Source organism: Arvicola amphibius, chromosome 11 (assembly GCF_903992535.2).
Source record: "Arvicola amphibius chromosome 11, mArvAmp1.2, whole genome shotgun sequence".
Taxonomy (NCBI): Eukaryota; Metazoa; Chordata; class Mammalia; order Rodentia; family Cricetidae; genus Arvicola; species Arvicola amphibius.
Genome location: NC_052057.2, coordinates 54,957,845 through 54,978,170, shown reverse-complemented (window position 1 = coordinate 54,978,170; position 20,326 = coordinate 54,957,845). Strand labels below are relative to the sequence as shown.

Genomic DNA, 20,326 nt, shown 5'->3' with positions numbered 1-20,326 from the left:
AAATAATGTTACCTGAGTAAGTAGGAAGTACAGTCAAATAACTTCCAAAACATGTAACAAATCACAGAGACAACTGGCTACGTATACAATCACCCAAAGTCACATTTGCAACATTGAAGCAACCAACTTTGGCTACTGCCTAGAATAACTGACAGTCTATTTTTGAAGGCAAGAAATTTTTTTCAAAACCATCTTACCCTATCTTGGCATGATTTGATAGTCCTGTTTATCCATTTTTGGATACTATGTATTTTGTCAGTGGTTGAGGTAAGGGCAGTTCCTTGCCCAAAGGCCAGTTTTGCCAAGAAAACAAGATCCAAGTGGAGTGTTTTTGATACTCAACATTCTCTCAGGAATAGATTGGTGCTGCCAGGAGCAATTGTGTCTCACTTCAACAGAACTCTAAGTTATTTAAATACTATTTTTTACAGATCTTTGAAGTGGTTGAAAATTATTTATCTATACAGAATATAATCTCTATGTATTTAAAGAACCTAATTAGTCTAACTATAGGTATGACAAGCATAGATGACTATTGATTTATAATTCTTAATGCCTATATAACTTAAAGGTTAAGAGTAAAAAACTGTGCAATAAATGAGGACAATGACCTCCAAATGTAAACAATGTATAAGTATCTTGATCAGAGGTAGAAATGTACACTGCAATATGGTAAGTATATATCAATATATAAAAATGTTTTAAACAGAGGTAGAAGCATGCATGCATACAATATTTAATATAATTTAACTTTGTATCAAATACAAGAATCTATACCAATTTAATTGTCTATAAATAATAACTCACAAACCAATCTATTATTCCATCTGGAGCAATAACTCCAGCTCAAAGGCACAGAAAACTTTCCCAACCTAAAGAAGGATATCCATATGAAGATACAAAAAGCATACAGAACACCAAATAGACCGGATAAAAAAAATCCCCTTGCCATATAATAATCAACACACAAACATACAGATTAAAGACAGAATATTAAGAGCTGCAAAGGAAAATGGTCAAGTAACATATAAAGGAAAACCTATCAGAATTGATCCTGACTTCTCAATAGAAACCATGAAAGCCAGAAGGTCCTGGATAGATGTTCCACAGACACTAAGAGACCACGAATGCAAGCCAAGACTAGTATACCCAGCAAAGCTTTCATTCACCACCGATGGAGAAAACAAGATTTAAACAATATGTATCCACAAACCCAGCTTTATAGAAAGTACTAGAAGAAAAACCCCAAACCAAGGAAGTTAACTCCACCCACAAAACACGGGCATCTGATAAACCCCCACACCCCAGCATAATCCAAAGAAGAAAAACACACAAACACTACTACCAAAAATTAAACGGAATTGAAAAACACTGCTCATTAATATAGCTTAATACCAATGGACTCAATTCACCAAAAAAAGGACACAAGCTAAGAGAATGGATACAAAAACAGGATCCAGCCTTCTGCTGTATACAAGAAAAGCACATCAACCTCAAAGAGAGACACTACCTCAGAGTCAAGGGTTGGGAAAAGATTTTTTTTCAATAAAATACACCTAAGAAACAAGTGGATGTAGCTATTCTAATATCTAACAAAATTGATTTCAAACTAAAATCAGTCAGAAGAGATGGAGAAGGACACTATATACTCATAACAGAAACATCAAGCTGCAGTCTCAATCCTGAACATCTATGCTTATAATACAAGAGCATGCAACTAAATAAAAGAAAAGCTTAAATTGCACATTAAACCCACACACTAATAGTAGATGACTTCAACACTCCACTCTCGCCAATGGACAGATCAACCAGACAGAAACTTAACAGAGAAATAAGAGAACTAACAGATGTCATGAATAGACATCTATAGAACATTCCACCTAAACATAAAAGGATATATCTTCTTCTAGATATTTCACGGAACCTTCTCTAAAATTGATCACACACTCGGTAACAAAGCAAAACTCCATAGATTAAAAAAAAATGGAATACCCCCCTAAGTCTTAATGAATCACATGAACTAAAGTTAGAATTTAACAACAATATTATTCTCAGAATGCCTACAAACTCATGGAAATTGAACAGTGAACTACTGAACTACCCCTGTGTCAAGGAACAAAGAAAGAAAGAAATTAAAGACTTCCTTCTTGAATTCAACAAAAATGAAGGGACAACATATCCAAACCTATGGGACACTAGGAAAACAGTGCTAAGAGGAAAATTCATAGCACTAAGTGCCCACATTAAACAACAACAACAACAACAACAAAAAATCCACACACACAGAAAGCTCACATTAGTGACTTAACAGCTCTAGAACAAAAAGAAGAAGGAAGAAGACTAACCCAAGAGGAGTAAAAGACAGGAAATAACCAAGTTAAGGGCTGAAATCAAAAAATAAAAATAGAGAAAACAATACAAAGAATCAATGAAACAGCTGGTTCTTTGAGAAAATCAACAAGATAGACAAACCCTTACCAAAACTAATTAAAAGGCAGAGAGAGAACCTCCAAATTAACAAAATCAGAAATGAAAAGGGGGACATAACATCAAACACTGAAGAAATTAAGAGAACCATTAGGTCTTACTGCAAAAACCTGTACTCCACAAAATTGAAAATGTAAAAGAAATGGACAATTTTTTTAGATAGATACCATATACCAAAATTAAATCAAGACTAGGCCAACAATCTAAATAGACCCATAAAATGCAAGGAAATAGAAGTTGTCATCAAAAACCTCCCAACCAAAAAAATCCCAGGGCCAGATGGTTTTAGTGCAGAATTCTACCAGAACTTCCAAGAAGAGCTAATACCTATACACCTCAAAGTGTTCCACATAATAGAAACAGAAGGCCTATTGCCAAACTCTTTTTAGGAGACTACTGTTACCCTACTACCAAAACCACACAAAGACTCAACCAAGAAAGAAAATTACAAACCAATCTCACTCATGAACATGGAGGCAAAAATACTCAATGAAATACTGGCAAACCGAATCCAAGAACACATCAAAAAAATCATCCACCATGGTCAAGTCGGCTTCATCCCAGAGATGCAGGGCTGGTTCAACAAACAAAAATCTATCAGTGTAATCCATCACATAAATAAAATGAAAGAAAAAAATATGATCATTTCACTAGATGCTCAAAAAGCATGTGACAAAATCCAACACCCCTTCATGATAAAGGTCTTAGAGAGATCAGGGATACAAGGAACATATTTAAACATAATAAAAATAATATACAGCAAGCCAACAGCCAACATCAAATTAAATGGAGAAAAACAAAGTTATTCCACTAAAATCAGGAACAAGACGAGGCTGTCCACTCTCTCCATATCTCTTCAACATGGTTCTTGAAGTTTTAGCAATAAGAATGAGACAAGAAAAGGAGATCAAGGGGATTCAAATAGGAAAAGAAGAAGTCAAACTTTTATTATTTGCAGATGATATGATAGTGTATATAAGCGACCCCAAAAAACTATACCAGATATCTCCTACAGCTGATAAATACCTTCAGTAATGTGGCAGGATACAAGACCAACTCAAAAAAATTAGTAGCCCTCCTATATACAAATGATAAAGAAGCTAAGAGGGAAATGAGAGAAACATCACCTTTCACAATAGCCACAACTAACATAAAATATCTTGGGGTAACACTAACTAAGGAAGTGAAAGAACTATTTGACAAGAACTTTAAGTCTTTGAAGAAAGAAACTAAAGAAGACACCAGAAAATGGAAAGACCTCCCAAGCTCTTGGATGGGTAGGATCAACATAGTAAAAATGGCAATCCTACCAAAATCAATCTATAGATTCAATGCAATCCCCATCAAAATCCCAACACAGAACAATAATCAAGTCATATGGAAAAACAAAAAGCCAGGGATAGCCTAAACAATCCTGTACAATAAAGGAACATCCAGAGATATTACCATCCCTTGATGGAGGAGAGTTATCTGTCTATGTTTCTTTCATTGGTTAATTAATAAAGAAAACTGCCTTGGCCCTTTAAGAGACAGAAAATTAGGTAGGTGGAGTAGACAGAACAGAATTGTGGGAACAAGGAAGTAGAGTTGGGGAGACACTTCAGGGAGTCGCCTTGTGAGTCTCCATGCTTCTCCTCTCCGAGATGGACGCAGGTTAAGATCTCTCCTGGTAAGCCACATCTCGTGGTGCTACATGGATTACTAAATATGGCTTAAAGCAAGATATGAGAATTAGCCAGTAAGAGGCTGAAACTATGGGCCAGGCAGTGTTTTAAAAGAATACAGTTTCCGTGTAATTATTTCGGGTGTAAAGTTAGCCTGCGGCCGGGTGGCGGGACGCAGCCCCGCCGCTTCACACTACAATCCCTGACATCAAGCTCTATTACTGAGCTACAGTAATGAAAACAGCTTGGTATTGGTATTAAAACAGAGAGGTTGACCAATGGAATCAAATCAAAGACCCGGATATTAATCCACACACCTATGAACACCTGATTTTTGACAAAGAGGCTAAAATTATACAATGGAAAAAGGAAAGCATCTTCAGCAAATGTTGCTGGCATAACTGGATGTCAACCTGTAGAAGAATGAAAATAGATCCATATCTATCACCATGCGCAAAACTAAAGTCCAAAAGGATTAAAGACCTCAATATCAATCTGACCATACTGAACCTGATAGAAGAGAAAGTGGGAAGTAGTCTTCAATGCATGAGAACAGGAGACTGCTGGGGAACCTTGTTAGCCAACCATCTTTAAGAGGTGGGTCTCAGTTAAGGCATGGCTCTGCTGGGACCCAGGGCAAAACGTGTGCACTTCCGTGTGCACGCTCTCTCTGAGCCTTTTCCAGCAGGACATTGCTGTGCTTGAATTTCTCGTTTTCCGTTTCATGAGTTTTTCCCTTATAATAAATAAAATTTAATTGTTTTATCCTTAGATTGCCTGGTTATTTCTACAGGAGACCACTTCCTAAATATAACCCTAGTAGCACACACACTAAGAACAACAATAAATAATATAGATAGAAACTTCAAAATCCTTAGAATCGCCGAGCAATTGGTGGCACACGGATTTAATCCCAGCTCTCTGTGAGTTTGAGACCAGCCTCGTCTATGGAGTCAGTTCCAGAACAATCAACTCTGCTACACAGAGAAACCCTTTCTCAAAAAAATCAAAAAACAAACAAAATCTTTAGCAGCAATACTTACTCTCTAAGACATGCAGTTTTTCTATTTGCTAAAGAAATGCCCAATTTTAAGTAATGAAATATATAATTTACTTAGATCCCATAAACTCAGGAACTAATAAATATTCAGTTGAGATATTGCTCAACATAAAAATGACATCTACTGTGTACTCCAAATATACATTTTCACAGTAGTACCTGGAAGATAGGAATGGATATTCTAAGACTAAAATTCTGTGAAGAGTTTTGTGGAATCTTTACAAAGACACCACAGCCTTCTCGCCAACATTATTTGTATCATTCTTACATTTAAGCTTTTTCAGAAATGTAAAGATCCTCTCAAGACTTTCTATTCTTTCTTTTTGAACACAATTTGAAAAAACTGTAGATCTAGAAACTATGGATCACTTCTACAATTCCATTATTTGGGAGACTGAGGCAGTAGAGTAATCTCACAGTAAAGCCTTGTCCCAACAAAAAAACAAAGAAAAACATACCCATTGCATATACATCTATATGAACTTCAAAGATATACTCTGAAATCTAAAATAGTGAGTTTTATGAGAGTCAGATAAGTCTCTGTGGGTTTGGGCCAGTTTGGTCTACTTATTAAGATCCATCCGAGCCAGTCTATAATAAAAAGCGAAAGCTGAATTAAAAAAAAAAGATTGGTTTGTTTCATTTCTATTGTAAAGTACTATGAAAGAGGAGAGTTATGGTACTTGTGGTTTTTTTATTTTGCTTTAAGAGAACACAGATGCATGGTGTAAGTGAATTACAAACTGATAGCAAATGTCTGTTGTGGAATAAAATTTTGTATACTGTAAAGATGTGTCATTTTGATTGATTTAATAAAAAGCTGAGTGGCCAATAGTTAGGCAGGATTTTCAGGCATATAGGGCACTGGGAGGGAGAAGGGAAGAGTTGTTACACAGACAGAGAGGAAGCAGCATGGGCAGCAAAGAGTAAAAGTAATAAAGCCATAAGAAAAATAGTAGATTGATAAAAACGGGATACTTTAAGTTGTAAGAGCTAGTTACTAACAAGCCCAAGCTATTGGCAGAGTTTATTAATTAATAAGTCACCATGTTATTTAATGGGGAGCTGGCAGTAATGATGAAAAAATTCATCTACAAATGACTAAGTGAGAAAAATGACTTACAAACTGCTTGCAAATGAACTAATCTTGAAGGATAGACATAAAAAGGAAACAAAAGCCTATAAGTAGTTATGAGTTCATTTATGAAGGAATATAAAAATTAAGGAAAAAATATGTAAGCAACTAAACCACCACTAAGCCCAAGTCCAATCAAAAATTCTAAGAAAAGTTTCCAAGCAAAAGATTACACTGTAGCTTGACTTTCAAGAGGATCACCCAATTCTTGGCGCATATGTTCAACCTTTATTGAATGATTAAACAACAGAATTTAGTGAGGAACAATTTCATCTGCAAAGGAATTCACACACTCAGTATAAATCAATAAAATTATTTATAGATGTTTTATTGAGTGAACAGTAAGGTAGAATGGCAATGGGTGGTGTGGACCACTGCTGTCTGACAAAGTTCCAGATGAAAGTTGGCAGACCACAATTCTCCACCACCTTTTTACTTTCACTTTTATTGATTTGTACTGTGTTAAGGAACTTCCTTATGCCTTTTTCTTTGGGAGTTTTGTAAGGACTTTGAAGGATGAAAAGGGATACAATGGTAGCCTTTTTAACAAAGTCATTTTTTGGAAAACAGCCCCACCACTGTGGGACCATTTAGCATGATGACTGCACAAAGGAACCCCATTGTGCACTCCTAATTATACCAGGAAAAGAAAGTTAGAGGCTGAGCCTAAAGATGAAAAGCATACAATCCATCTCCAGAGCATGTGGCATTAAGGGCAAGAATTCAGTTAATAAGTATTGGGAAATACAAATGGTAAGGCACAACTGCAAAAGATCAAGAAATCAGATCCTTACCTTTTGAAAGTATTTGAGGGGAAGAGATCCATACAAGTAAGACTCAAACACAAGGAACACAATTAGGGAATATCTCAGTGTTCTCATGGTGCGTCTCACTGCATCATCCAAACTGAGGAATGAAAATTGCTCTTAAATTGTTGTGGAATTTCTGGTCCTTGAGAACGTCCTTTTCCCAAGGTCAGGCATTTGGATAAGAACCTACTTGAGGAAAGTCCCTGCTTGCTAAAAGCACCATTCTCCTTAGCTCTGGAAGGAAGAACTTGTGGTCCTTCCATCGATGAAATAGGTTGTCAAGGAGAATTTCAAAAAAACTTTCAAACAATAGACATTTAGATACTTTCTCAATGATAGCTTGGATCTGCTCACAGGCAAAGTCCTGTGCAAGCTTAGACATGGAATTAAAGGTAGCACAGTGGAAATGGTACCTATCTGAATTCCTTTGTGACCAGGATGTGATAGCAAATGGGTCTGTGCCGTCCCCATACCTAAACTATTCACCACTCACATAAAAGAGGAACCTATTGGACTGTGGGAACCAATAGAATGGTCACAGCATTTGGCTAACAAATGGTTGACTGATGGCCCACGAACAACTAACTCATGGAATCAAAACTGAATGAAAAGCAGCAGCCTAAAGACAGGGGAATGAATGGCTTTTTACTGAAAAGGAACCACCTAACCAGCACAACATACCGAAGTAATCGCAACACTGCTGTGTATAAGACAAACAGCTAAAGACAGAAAAAGGAAAACCTATAGTTTCTCCAGTTCATAGTGTGTGTTCAATGGTACAGATATAAGGTTGTCAATATGAAAAAGAACCACTAGGTGGCAGATAAATGTCAAGACATTTAGTAGGGAGACATGGGTAGAAATGGCAAAACATAGCAAAGACATCAAAGTTTATGTAATCCATGTAATGGAACACACAGGCAAGACACATGAGACATTTAAAAATAATGAAATAGGATACAAATTGTTGTCATGTTCAATTAAGACTAGACTATTAAAACTTCCTAGGGAACAAATTCACAATTAAATTATCAAGGATGACTGTCATGCAGTTGGTAAACTTGAGAGTTTACTCCTAACACTAAAAATAATGAGGTGAAATGGAGAAATAAATTGAATCAGGACAATCCTATAAGAATAACTATTAAATGGTATGCAGACTTAAATATTAAGGAACCTGAGAATGTTACCAGAATTCCTAAAAAAGAATTCCTAAGAGTATATAAAACATTGGAATATACAGGCACACATGTGTTGTTTTAATGATTTGATGAAAGCAACATGGCAGGACTCTAAACAGGTCATTAAAGATTGCCATCTTTGTCTAGCACTTAAAACTAGATTCAAACATCAAGTACCACGTATAACATGGTCTCCTAAACAATTAAATTATAAGCTACAAACAGATTTCACTGGACCCTTGAATACTCACAGGGGCCTATATGCCTGTACCCTAGTAGATGTAAGCATAGGACTTGGGTTAACTAGAGAAAGTCATAGATTAGACCAGTTGGCAACAAAATAAACATTCTGGTGCAGTATAGCCAGACAGAACTGCCCAAAAATTATTGATTTACATCAAGAAACACATGTAAAGTCCAGAGGTGTTTCTATGTTATGGAAATACAATGGGTCTTCCATTTAACATATAATCCAACTGCAGCTGACAATATACAAAGATGGAAAGGACTGTTTAAAACCAAGTTATTGTAACTCAAAGATACCCTTTTAAAAGGTTATTGAAATTGCATTCTATGAGTTAAATACTAGACGAAGATTGAATAGAACTTCTCCCTTAGAAGAAGCTATTAAGTCATACTTAGAGACAGAACAACAACCAGATATTTCCTGACCATGCAGAATAATTCCCCATAAATGTGTTTACAGACACAGGAATACTCAAGTTTAAAGGCACCTGGAACAGGCAACATAATCTTTACTACAGACAAGAAGGTAAATCTAAACCTAAAAACATTAGACTATCTACAATACCTATATTGGATTTGCACTATCATAAAAATAGGAATATTCTTAGTATTACTTTACCCAGTGTTGGTGCTAACTGGGCATTTTACCTTCTGCAAAGACAGAAAGGGAAATAAAACATGGCAAGACAGGGCCATAATAAATTGCACCCTATGCCTCATAAAATCTTTAACAAGAAAATAAAAAAGAATACAAGATGGAACAACACTATGTTATCGATCTGTTGGGCCAAGGCACCAAGGACACTGTTACTGAAACTCCCCTGTTGAATGAATTCTATAAGTTTAAGATTACCCAGTGTGTCAAGATCAGGCTCTGCAACAACACCATTGCATGCTTCGCCATCATCAATCCTACTGAGATGGTCAAAGTTGGAGTCATCATTGCTTTGGTCCACAGGATTACACAGGGAGAACTGACAAAAATCATTTAGGCTTACCCATGCTGATAACATTCCAGTGCAGGAAATCAAATTTGCAGAGATTTAGGGATACCTGCCTTTTGAATAGTCACTGTTATTTTTATAAAACCCTTGTGAAGCCACGGAGCTTCCTTTTCCATAGTGAGGCTTGTCCCTCCCACAAGAAACCCCGGCAGTGTGTTAGATCAAGTTTTAGGCCTAACTCCTTCATGCATGGTTAAACTGGACTTTTTATTTGGGTGTATAATCTTGATATATAGAATATATACTGGGTCCCTTGTATTCTTGAAAAGGCCCCAGAGAAAGATATTCTTCTCAAGTGAGGAAGAATATCTTTGGTCAACAGCAGGAACAAAGCACCACTTGGCTAAAAAGTTAAAAATGCCAGGCTCTGGATTTTACGCTACCACAATTCCCCCGTTTGATCTAGCCACCTTAGATGTTATCTCGAAGTCTGAGCATTTCCCCTTAATCAGCTAACATTTGACAAAATGCTAATGCAGAACAAAATCCACCCATTTTCCTTCTGTAGATTATGCAGGTTGACATGGCTACTATGAGGTTCTGTTCCCAGCCACCTAAGAAGAGAGTTCATAGGATGGTCATGTTTTCTTTGTTTTCAGTTTTGTTTTTTATTTTTATTTTTTTACATTTATCAGTTACAAACTTCTAGCTTTAACTAACCACACAAAGGTGGTTAAAAGACAAACTCCCTCTCCCCCTCTTAGAAATCACAGCCCCTAGCCGGGCGGTGGTGGCACACACCTTTAATCCCAGCACTCGGGAGGCAGAGGCAGGCGGATCTTTGTGAGTTCGAGGCCAGCCTGGTCTACAAGAGCTAGTTCCAGGCCAGGCTCTAAAAAAGCTGCAGAGAAACCCTGTCTCGAAAAACCAAAAAAAAAAAAAAAGAAAAGAAATCAGAGCCCCTTCCTCCATTTACCCTTTTCAGATGTGCCCGGGTACTTCAAAGTCATGGGACCTCTGAGACAAAAGTGAGATAACAGGCACCCAATTTATCAGCCTTATCTCTCCTCTTGGCCCTGAAAAATGTGTGCCTGGTATCCTTTCTACTTCTAGAGAATTGCTAATTGTGTCTGAGTGAGTATATAAACTAGAAACCTTGTGAAATAGGGAGACATAATTGAAAGAATAAAGACACATAAGAGGAAGATGTGTATGAGCTGATTCAGTCACCCTCAGATCCATTTAGTGTTGTGGAATTTCCCTCTGTATGCTGTGAATATGTTTTTATTACCATTGGTTAATAAAGAAGCTGCTTTGGGTGTATGGAAGCACAGAATATAGCAAGGCAAAAATTATTAGCAGAAATAGAGGAGAGAAAAAAACAGTCAGAGAGAAGCCATGTAGCCACCAAAGGAAAAAGAAGCCTGCCTGCCAGAATCTTAGTGGCAAACCACAAACCTTGTGGTAAAATATAAAATAATATAAATGAATTAATTTAAAATGTAAGATTAGTTAATAAGAGCCCAAGCTAATAGGCCAAACAGTGCTTTAATTAATATAATTTCTGTATGATTATTTTGGGTCTGGGCGGCCAGGAACTAGCAAGCAGCCTCCTACTTGTTGTAAACATCCTGCCTGAACCCTTAGGGGGCACTGAGGCTGAAACTCAGAGGTTCCCGATAATTCATACCCTTCATCAACAACCATATCTATAGCAATGGGAACAATGAATGAAACAACCACCATAGCAAATAAATCAAGAGTAAAGTATGATATTGGTGACTTACCCTTGTACCTTGGATTGATTCCTACCAGAATACTAGAACCCATGAACACTTAATCCCAAACCTTACTTACATACACGAGGAATGCATTTTGTGTGTAATATGTTCATTGTGAGGTTACTGGAAATACTGTCTGATATAGCTATTGTGATGAATGAGAAAGGCTAATGCTCATATTTGTACCAAGTTTGATAGCCATAGTCACCAATGACCAAGAAGACACTAAAAATACCAATTTTAACAAAAGAAACCCATTGAAATGCCATTTAACACAGATTTGGAGAAATATCACAGAAGAGCCAGCCCTCTACAATTTCAACTGGGGAGAAATGTCTCTTAAATCATCCTTCTACCTTATGAAGAACAAGGGAAGGATAGATTTGAGATGTCAGACATGAAAATAGCACCAAACACAAAACTCCTCTCAGCATTTTTGGCCTCAAACATATGGCAGACCAACTCTGTTATTGGCACCCAGGACAATAAAACTACGGAGATTGTAAACAAAAAAATGTATACGATTATTCTGATTGGAAGCAGAATGAGGAGCCGGATTAATTGACTGAGATGACATCAACATCTGCCACACACACACACACACACACACACACACAAAACAAAACAAAAAAAAACACAAAATTACCATAACTGTACCTCAGTAATAGGAGAAAATGATGGAAGCATTTTCTCTCTTCGAATACAGTTCCATTGCCATATAGATCCAAATGTACAAATTCACTTTTTGGACTATACCCGAAATGGAATAAGCCAAACATGACTGTAGTGTTTGTGGCCAAACTCCCCAACCTACTGTTCTATAGTAAGATGGACATATGGATAGAAAAGGCTGAAACTGATTCATTTCTACCTATTAATGATGGGATGGAAATTACAGCATTGAGGACACAACATTACAGATTTCCATTAAGTTTTGGCTTGTTGCCAAAACCCTTCATATCTTTATGGTTTTGAAGCCTCACCACCTGATAAGAATGCATGAAGACACTCAAACACATTGTGCCTGCATAGTGTTCTACAAAACTCATATTATACCTCAGCACAGACAGCCAAAGTTTGTACTGACGTGGCCTATATACTATCATAATTTTTAATGCAAAAGGCCTCAACTCTCACATAGAGATCTTTATGAGAATCTCTGGAATTAGTATCAACAAATGCAAACAAGACTGATGCACTGACTAATGTCAACTCTTGCATTCTGGCTGACCACTCAATGCAATCACCCAATTCAGACTGAACTTGTGAGGGCACATGTAGTCCTTCAAGGATTCCTACTTCAACTGGACTACCACTATACAAGGTTTAATACACCAACAACAAAATAACAAAATAAGTGTTGGAAAAAACAATGGAATAGCCTAATTGACCTCAGTCTTTATCATACACCATTCTCAGAAGATTTACAACTTGACAACTACATTTACTGTCACATCTTTAAGAAAAATTATAAAACCAAAGGAACAATGGATTCCACTAATTATCAATGATACACTGGAGCCCACCTTTATTACCAAAAAACAAAAATTTGGTTGCAAAAAGAAATAATTTTTGTGGCTATCATACCCTGAATGCACTACATGACAACGAAACAAGGCTATACCTTCGGATATCCACACCAGGAACATCACAAACTTTTTTCCTCCCCAAATATGGAACATTAGTTCCGAGACTGTTGAAATTCCAGCCTGGATTTTTTCAGCTACCAAATTAATTACATCAACCAAAGAATGGACATGATACAATGTACAACTAGAGGATTCCCCTGATCCTATGATTCCTCTGTGTCAAGTACCACATAAAAATGTCAGACTACAGAAACATACATTGGTGGAAAACAGCAGGTATGGCTCTTTCCAAACTGGAACCCTGGAAACATATATAACCTGGACTTTCCAATTATTTCTACATGATTCTCCTACTACCACAGCTCAAGAAATGGGGAATTAGACATTTTGTGGCCCATAAGGCCATATTCAATATATCACATGCAGGAACTCTGCACAAAGGACCCCAATTTGGTGAAGGGTATGTCTTCCCCATAGCATGGAAATTCTGTGAAATCAAAGAAGGCAGCCTAACACCATGCATTATTGACAAAGGAGGGTGGGATGAGAACAATAAATTCTTCACAGCCCACTACAAACAAGGTGGCACTTTTCAACATCCTTCCTTCCCCACCAATGGTTACTGGGGAATCCATGGTGATGCCTGCCCTTAGTCTACCTAAAACACATAATTATACCTAGTATCCCAAAGATCTCATTTACCCTCAAGCTCTAATTATGGCTCCCACCTGAAGAACTCTACTCTCAGCCTGACTTCAGTAGAATACCAGTGTTCCCTACTCCTCAGAAAATAGATTTGCTTCCAGAAAGCCCTTATAAATCGATAGTTGCTGCAGCTACGTTGGCTGGCTCCTTAATTGAAGATGGCATAGTTTCTTCTGTTCTTTTTCAAGCAAGATACAGCAGATATCAGAAATCTTACTGAACAACAATATTGGCTATTAATGCTTTGTTTAATGGACTAGGTACTACTCTTGAACTTACTGGACCTTAATCTGGAAATTTATGTATTATAGCAATCATTGGCAGATATTAACGAATATACAGCAGGAGAGTTGAAGAAATTATCTGTTGACAACCAGATCTCTCAAAATTATCTGCTAAAACTTATTCAGAGAAATAAAGAGAAGAATGTATCTAAGCAAGACTCACTTTGCAATGAGTACACAGACATATCTCAGCACTTTTCTATGGGATTTGAAACAAAAATGTCCATATATAAGTCTCTACTGAACCCATGGAAAACCTCTTAGTGTGGGCATGGATTCTGCAAAAAAGAAAAGAAAATACTATAGCCTATATCCATAGTCAGCAACTTACAAATGTTCTTTCTACCCCTAACAATAGTGGAGAGGCTTCCTAAATTGGTCATCTCCTACAACCAGGTTGGTGACTGCCCTAATTTTCATAAGAGAGCCTTCATCTAGTAAGTGATGGAAACAGAAGTAGAGATTTACAGCCAAGCACTGAGCTGAGCTGCAAGAATTCTGTTGAAGAGAGGAAGGACTTTTTAAAAACGCTCTTTATTTGTTGTGACTGGTAGGATATTTCAATTTTACTATACTTGCTTATCCACATAGATATTATTCCACTGGAAAAAAAAGAGAGATGTTGGCTTTTGCACACATAATATTGGCCCTTTCGCATATAAATTCCTTATGATTCTTTTGGGCTTATTTAATAAACTTGACCTTATGAGGAACTATAACAATGAGCTCCATAGACTACTTGTTAGGTTGGGAGCTTAGGTCCCAGCCCCCAGGCCTGGTCTGGACTTCATATCCCAGCAGGCCAGGTCCTGACCCCTCCCTGGGGGTGGGGCCAGGACCATTCCCCAGGGTACTTAAGTGATCCCCAAAAGAAGAACACATGGTCTCCCTTTCTCCCTCCCGGGGTCACATTTTCACAGCTTCCAGGTTTCCCCCTTGGGGCCACCGGAGAGCGCAGATCTTCCATTAAACCTGGATATTTCTTAATTTGACTTGTTTTGATTTGGCTTGATTGGGAATTTTTGTGTCATCAGAGAGCTTGTTTAGGAAATATTCCTAACACTACTACCATACCAGAAGGAACATACCAAACCAGCCAGCCAAGCATGATTCTGGCAGATATATCTGTGCAAACCACAATTAAAGAAACTTCTTCAGGAAATGTTACATTCCAAATTTTTGGTTCTGCTCCACACTGTCACTGACATTTTGCCAAAAGTGAGCATCTATACATTAGTCACAAACCAGAGATGGATGCCACTGGAGACTCAACAGACTTCCTGATGCTTTATATTCATAATTTTCTTTTTCATATTAATATACAAAGAACTAAGAAACAATATTGGAAGCTCATTATGAAACTTACTGGAATCTTAGTTGCCCGTTTCATTAATAAAAGAAGAAATTCCCCTCCCATGGCCATGAACCACTTGCACCTACTTGACACCAGGCAAGTAAGGATGATAATCTACTGTGACCGGCTTAGCTCAGGTTCCTGCAGTTTCAGTATTGCTATGTCCCCCTTTACAACACATTTGTCTGAAAGTGACTGCATTTCCTTTTAGTTCTGAATGTGTTTTCAACTTGGTGCATACCAAACCTAGAGAAAATAAAAAAATAGGAATATATATATATATATATATATATATATGCCACACAGATCATAACAATATCCTGTGATCTATATTGTTTTGACCATTTTACTTAATAGTTATATGTTTTAGTGCCTAAAAATTATTCTCTTGCATTAATTTGCCTATTAGTAGTTGGAATATTTACTGTATCAAGGACCAGCAGATAAAATGTAATGTGCATAGTAAAAAAAAAAGCATAATGCAAAAACAACTTAATCATGAACACCACCACACCCAAGGCTGTACCTGATAAACAGAACCCAGTAATATCACTCACTCAAGATAATCAGACACAGTCCTACAACCACAGGTCAACCACTAGACAGTATATAAGCAGATACCAAAAGCAATGATGGGCTCTGAACATCTGAAGAAATTTCACCTTGATGAGTCCTGCAACTAGAGCATCTCTCTCAGAATGCTGACTCTTGAAGTAGAGACTTCTTTTAGAGACTGGACCTGAACATCAACTAAGATATGTCACACAAGTAAGCAGCCTTGGGGAAATAGATTCAGGACCATATTTAGGAATTTGGAAGATGAACCTTGTGTGGTGACCATCAGCATAATAAAATATAACTTTTGGTATGCTAACTATATATATATATATATATATATATATATATATATATATATATATCAACCTTCTTGCTCATGAAAATCAGGATCACTTAGAATTATATTGTTTCCTATGACTGATGATGGGTTTTAGTCTGCCACACAGTATGGAAAGGAAAACTTTTTCAAATGAAATGCACGATAACAGATTTTTAAAGAACCCCTATGATTTGCATTACATACCTACAGCAACTTGTTTTGCTCTAAATGTTTTCTAAGAAAAAGAACTTTTGAAATTAAATGTACCCACATTTTTATGTTCACACTTGTGCTAAAGAGAATGACTTCCATGTCTGTACAGATGACACACAAGAAAATAGGAGTTGGTGACCATGGATCTGGAGTACTAGTAGATGGTTATGAGGCCCCAAACGTGAGTGTTGGGACAAAAACTCAGATATAATACTGTTTATCCAATAAACCAAAAGTCTTTCACAGATTAACAACAACAAGCACAAAACCCAAATATATAAATGATCCTTGGTATCATGATGTATCAATATTAAAGTGTTGTATATGGTAAATTTCCACCATAATACAATCCAAAGACTGTGGCCAATAATTTATAACAGGAAAGCTGACTCAAAGCTACATGCAAAGTGGAAACACTCAGAATGCCCAATGGGATTATGAAATGATAGTAAACACATTGACACACAATGACTTCTATATTTACCACAAAAATAAAAAAGATGGAGAATAAAAGCCAAAAAATGCAGGAAAATATAATCAGCTTTTAACCAAAAGACCAGAAGAAACTCAGCCAAGAAAAGTATGATCCTGACCAATGCTACCCAGCTACCTATGATTCTATGTATATAGAAATCAAACACTGACTTCACAACACGCACAAACTGACTCAAAGTGACCCTTAAAATGTTATGTTTCTGACCATCTTGCTACTGATATTTATTCTAGATAGGCTCTAGAGTTCTCCAAAAAGGGAGATGATCTCGGCCAGATCTTGTTCTGTAGCCCTTCATGTTTCCTTGTGGTTTAAGGCAAACGCAGTCCTAATGATACCCACACAGAAAACACTTTAGAAGAATAATTTAATGTCTGCTTCTTACCCCATAAATTATTAACAAGATGTGGCATCTGCCCCATCAATCTGCCCAACACCATGCAAATCTGAGATACCTCTGCAGAGCTTCCTTTTGTCTCCTGGAACTGAACTTCACTGAATCATACCATGGTAGCTAACAGTAGCAGAAAGTTAAAGCATTCCATTGCTGAAGGATGATTCCCATCACTCACTCCCTTTCTAGCAGTTTCCAAACTGCCTGAAACATTTGTAAGACAAACATGAAAGTGAAATGCAATGTTCAGCACTTCTAGAAAACAGACCTTCTTCTGTCCAATTTTTCTTCTCAGATTCCCATTGTGACAAAAACAATGCCTGTGTGTGCACACTGGGCAGTGATATCAAAAGCATCATAGCCTCCCATTCAAGGGTGGCAGACCCTTCTCTTCCTTAGGGAATCCACATTCGGAGGCCAAAAGCTCAGAGGCCAAAGGCCACTGCCAAAGTCACCAAACAGAAACATAGCCTGGCTCATGGTCCATCCCAGTCCTAGGAGCTCAGACTCTAACACCTCAGCTAACCTGGTCTTCCTAAGCTGGGGACCATGTTCACCATGGCATGACTGCGTTCTTTCTTATAGTTCCCTACAGCAGAAGCAGAGGAGAATCCAGGAAAGATCCTGTAAGGTACCTCTCATTGGCACTTCATATGGCAAAGCCTTCCCAAAGTTCCTCATTGGTTAGGACCTCCCGGATGGACCTCAGAACATTAGCAGTGATGCTACTGTGTGAACAGAGATCAAATGACTTAGAAAACACAAGCCCTCCCAGCTCTGTCCTTCCACAATAGTTCAGAGAGAGCCCCAATCTGGGAAATTTGTAGTAGAATCTTCCATCCTCCCGGCGCTTTTCCTGTTCCTCCTCCTGTTACAGCAGAAAAGCTTTCACCCTCCTTTCACCCCTCTCTGTGCTGTGACTACACCTGCTTTACAGATGGTCAGGGTACTCAATTCTTACACAGGTCTCACTTCATTTGTAAACTCACAATGAAATCTACAGAAGTTGGAGGCTCCTCATTCACTGGCCTATTTTTCCTTCTCACTGACCAGTCAAGAACCAGCATGGAAAGAGTCACAGGACTGTCTTTCCAGCATTGTGCAGCAGAGGCAGGATTCGGTGTTCAAATCAATTCTCAATTATATAGTGTGAGGAAAGCCTGAGCTACAGGAGACACTGATCTAAACCAGGGGTTCTCAAGCTTCCTAATGTCACACATTAATACCATTCCTTATGAGGTGGTGACCCCCCCAACTAAAAAATTATTTTCACTGCTACTTCAAAACTACTGTTTATATTATACTATATTATACTAAAAATATATTAAAAATATCTGTGTATTCTGATGGTCTTTGGCCACTCTTCTGATAGGGTCATATGTTCCCAATAAAGGGAGCCTCAACCTCTCAGGTTGAGATCACTGCTCTATAAACTGATATAAATAAATAAATCAACAAATAGCAACTAAGAAAAAAAATGGAATAAAATTCTTAATGGCTGGGAAACTTTGGAAAATAGAAACATATAGAGATTAGCACTGTAATGCATTTAAAGAAAGTGAAGTTTAAAAAACAATACAAATAATTGACTTTTTAAAATGACAGAATTAATTGGAAGAGCACTTAGCTATACTGACTTTGCAACAGAGTTGGTGCTTCGCTGCTAGAGAGAATATCGTTAATGAGACATTGTATGACTTTATTCCTTGTAATGTGTTAACTGCTGGGTGCAAAAGTCAATGACCTGTGGCTCAAATCTCTGAGCTGACTTCACTGTATCAACCATGATTGCCCATATCTGCATAGGAGAGATCCCTAACTGCACACTGACTAATCAGTACTTCAAATTACCCTCCCTAAATTGTACACCCACCAATTCTATCTTCATTCACATGGAAGGAATAAAACGAGTTAAATTAAACAAAAAGCCAGTCACACTGCCCCAGCAGGTCCTTTCTTATGATGAAGACAACTGCATCTCACTGCCTTAAACTTCCGGCCATGACCTAGCTATTGCCTAGGCTGTTTGTCCTTACAATGTACACAGTACACCGTTCCTCTTCTTCTGGTCTGAAGAGAGATGCAATGCTCCACACACAAATCCTTTCCCCCTGTTCCTGTTACTGCAATGGACAGCTCAGTATGTGACTCAAACCAATCACTTTAGAACTCTGTGGAGCTACAGACCTGTAATCCAAGAATTGATGGTGGTTAGTTTGGAGCATAACAAAGGGGAACGCCCAGTGGGGATATAGAAAAGGTTCAAGTCCACCTCAATCTACATAGGAAACCCTGACTCTAAACCACTTTTCGAAAAGACCAGAGATGCAGCTGTTCTGGACTTAATACATCCTTTATGGCACACGAGCATGTAATAATGATGTTTGTGTCCCTGTAATTGCCTCTTCAGCATCATGCTAAAGGCCTGTTCTTTGACAGGGGAGCAGGGAATAGGGAGACCCTTTTGGCTGGCTGTAAATCAAGGGTGTCTCCTTTGTTATGGGACTAGTATTTAATGGCAGGTTAACCCTGGGGAACAAATATTTGCAATTTATCATTCTAATCTCTAGGAGCCATGGTTAGCATACTACTTATCTTTGCCATATCTGGAAGACAGTCCTCCCTTAGGTTAATTCCACTCTGTGACTTACTGTCTCCTAAGAATGGGTAACTCCTTATACCATCAATTCTATTATCATCCATTCTTGCTCTTCTACACCACAGTTTAGCAGTGGAGTGCTGCTCTCCACAGGGGATACTGTTTACCAGCTCCATAAAATTAACTATGGTTATTCACTAGGATAGATTTGAAACCTAAATGTTAAATTTTAAAAGTGCAGAGCTTCTAGAAGATACCAGACAGACCAGTGTTAAGATAAAGCACAAGAGGGACTTTGGCAGGTCCAAAGAGTCCCAAGGTGGGTGAGAGACAAGCTATGAAGATCTCGCATACATGACGAGTTTTATTGGGAGAAGGTAGGAAGGGAGCAAAGAGAGAGAAGGGGAGTGCAGAGCTGCCTCGTGGGAAGAGAGGAGAGAGAGAGAGAGAGAGAGAGAGAGAGAGAGAGAGAGAGAGAGAGAGAGAGAGAAAGAGAGAGAGAAACAGAGAG

The 20,326-nt window shown here is 37.8% G+C and overlaps 1 pseudogene; it reads right to left on the bottom strand.

Annotated features, from left to right (window-relative positions):
• The window catches only part of LOC119826359, a 48,755-nt pseudogene that overhangs the window by 27,637 nt on the left and 792 nt on the right, over positions 1–20,326 (bottom strand).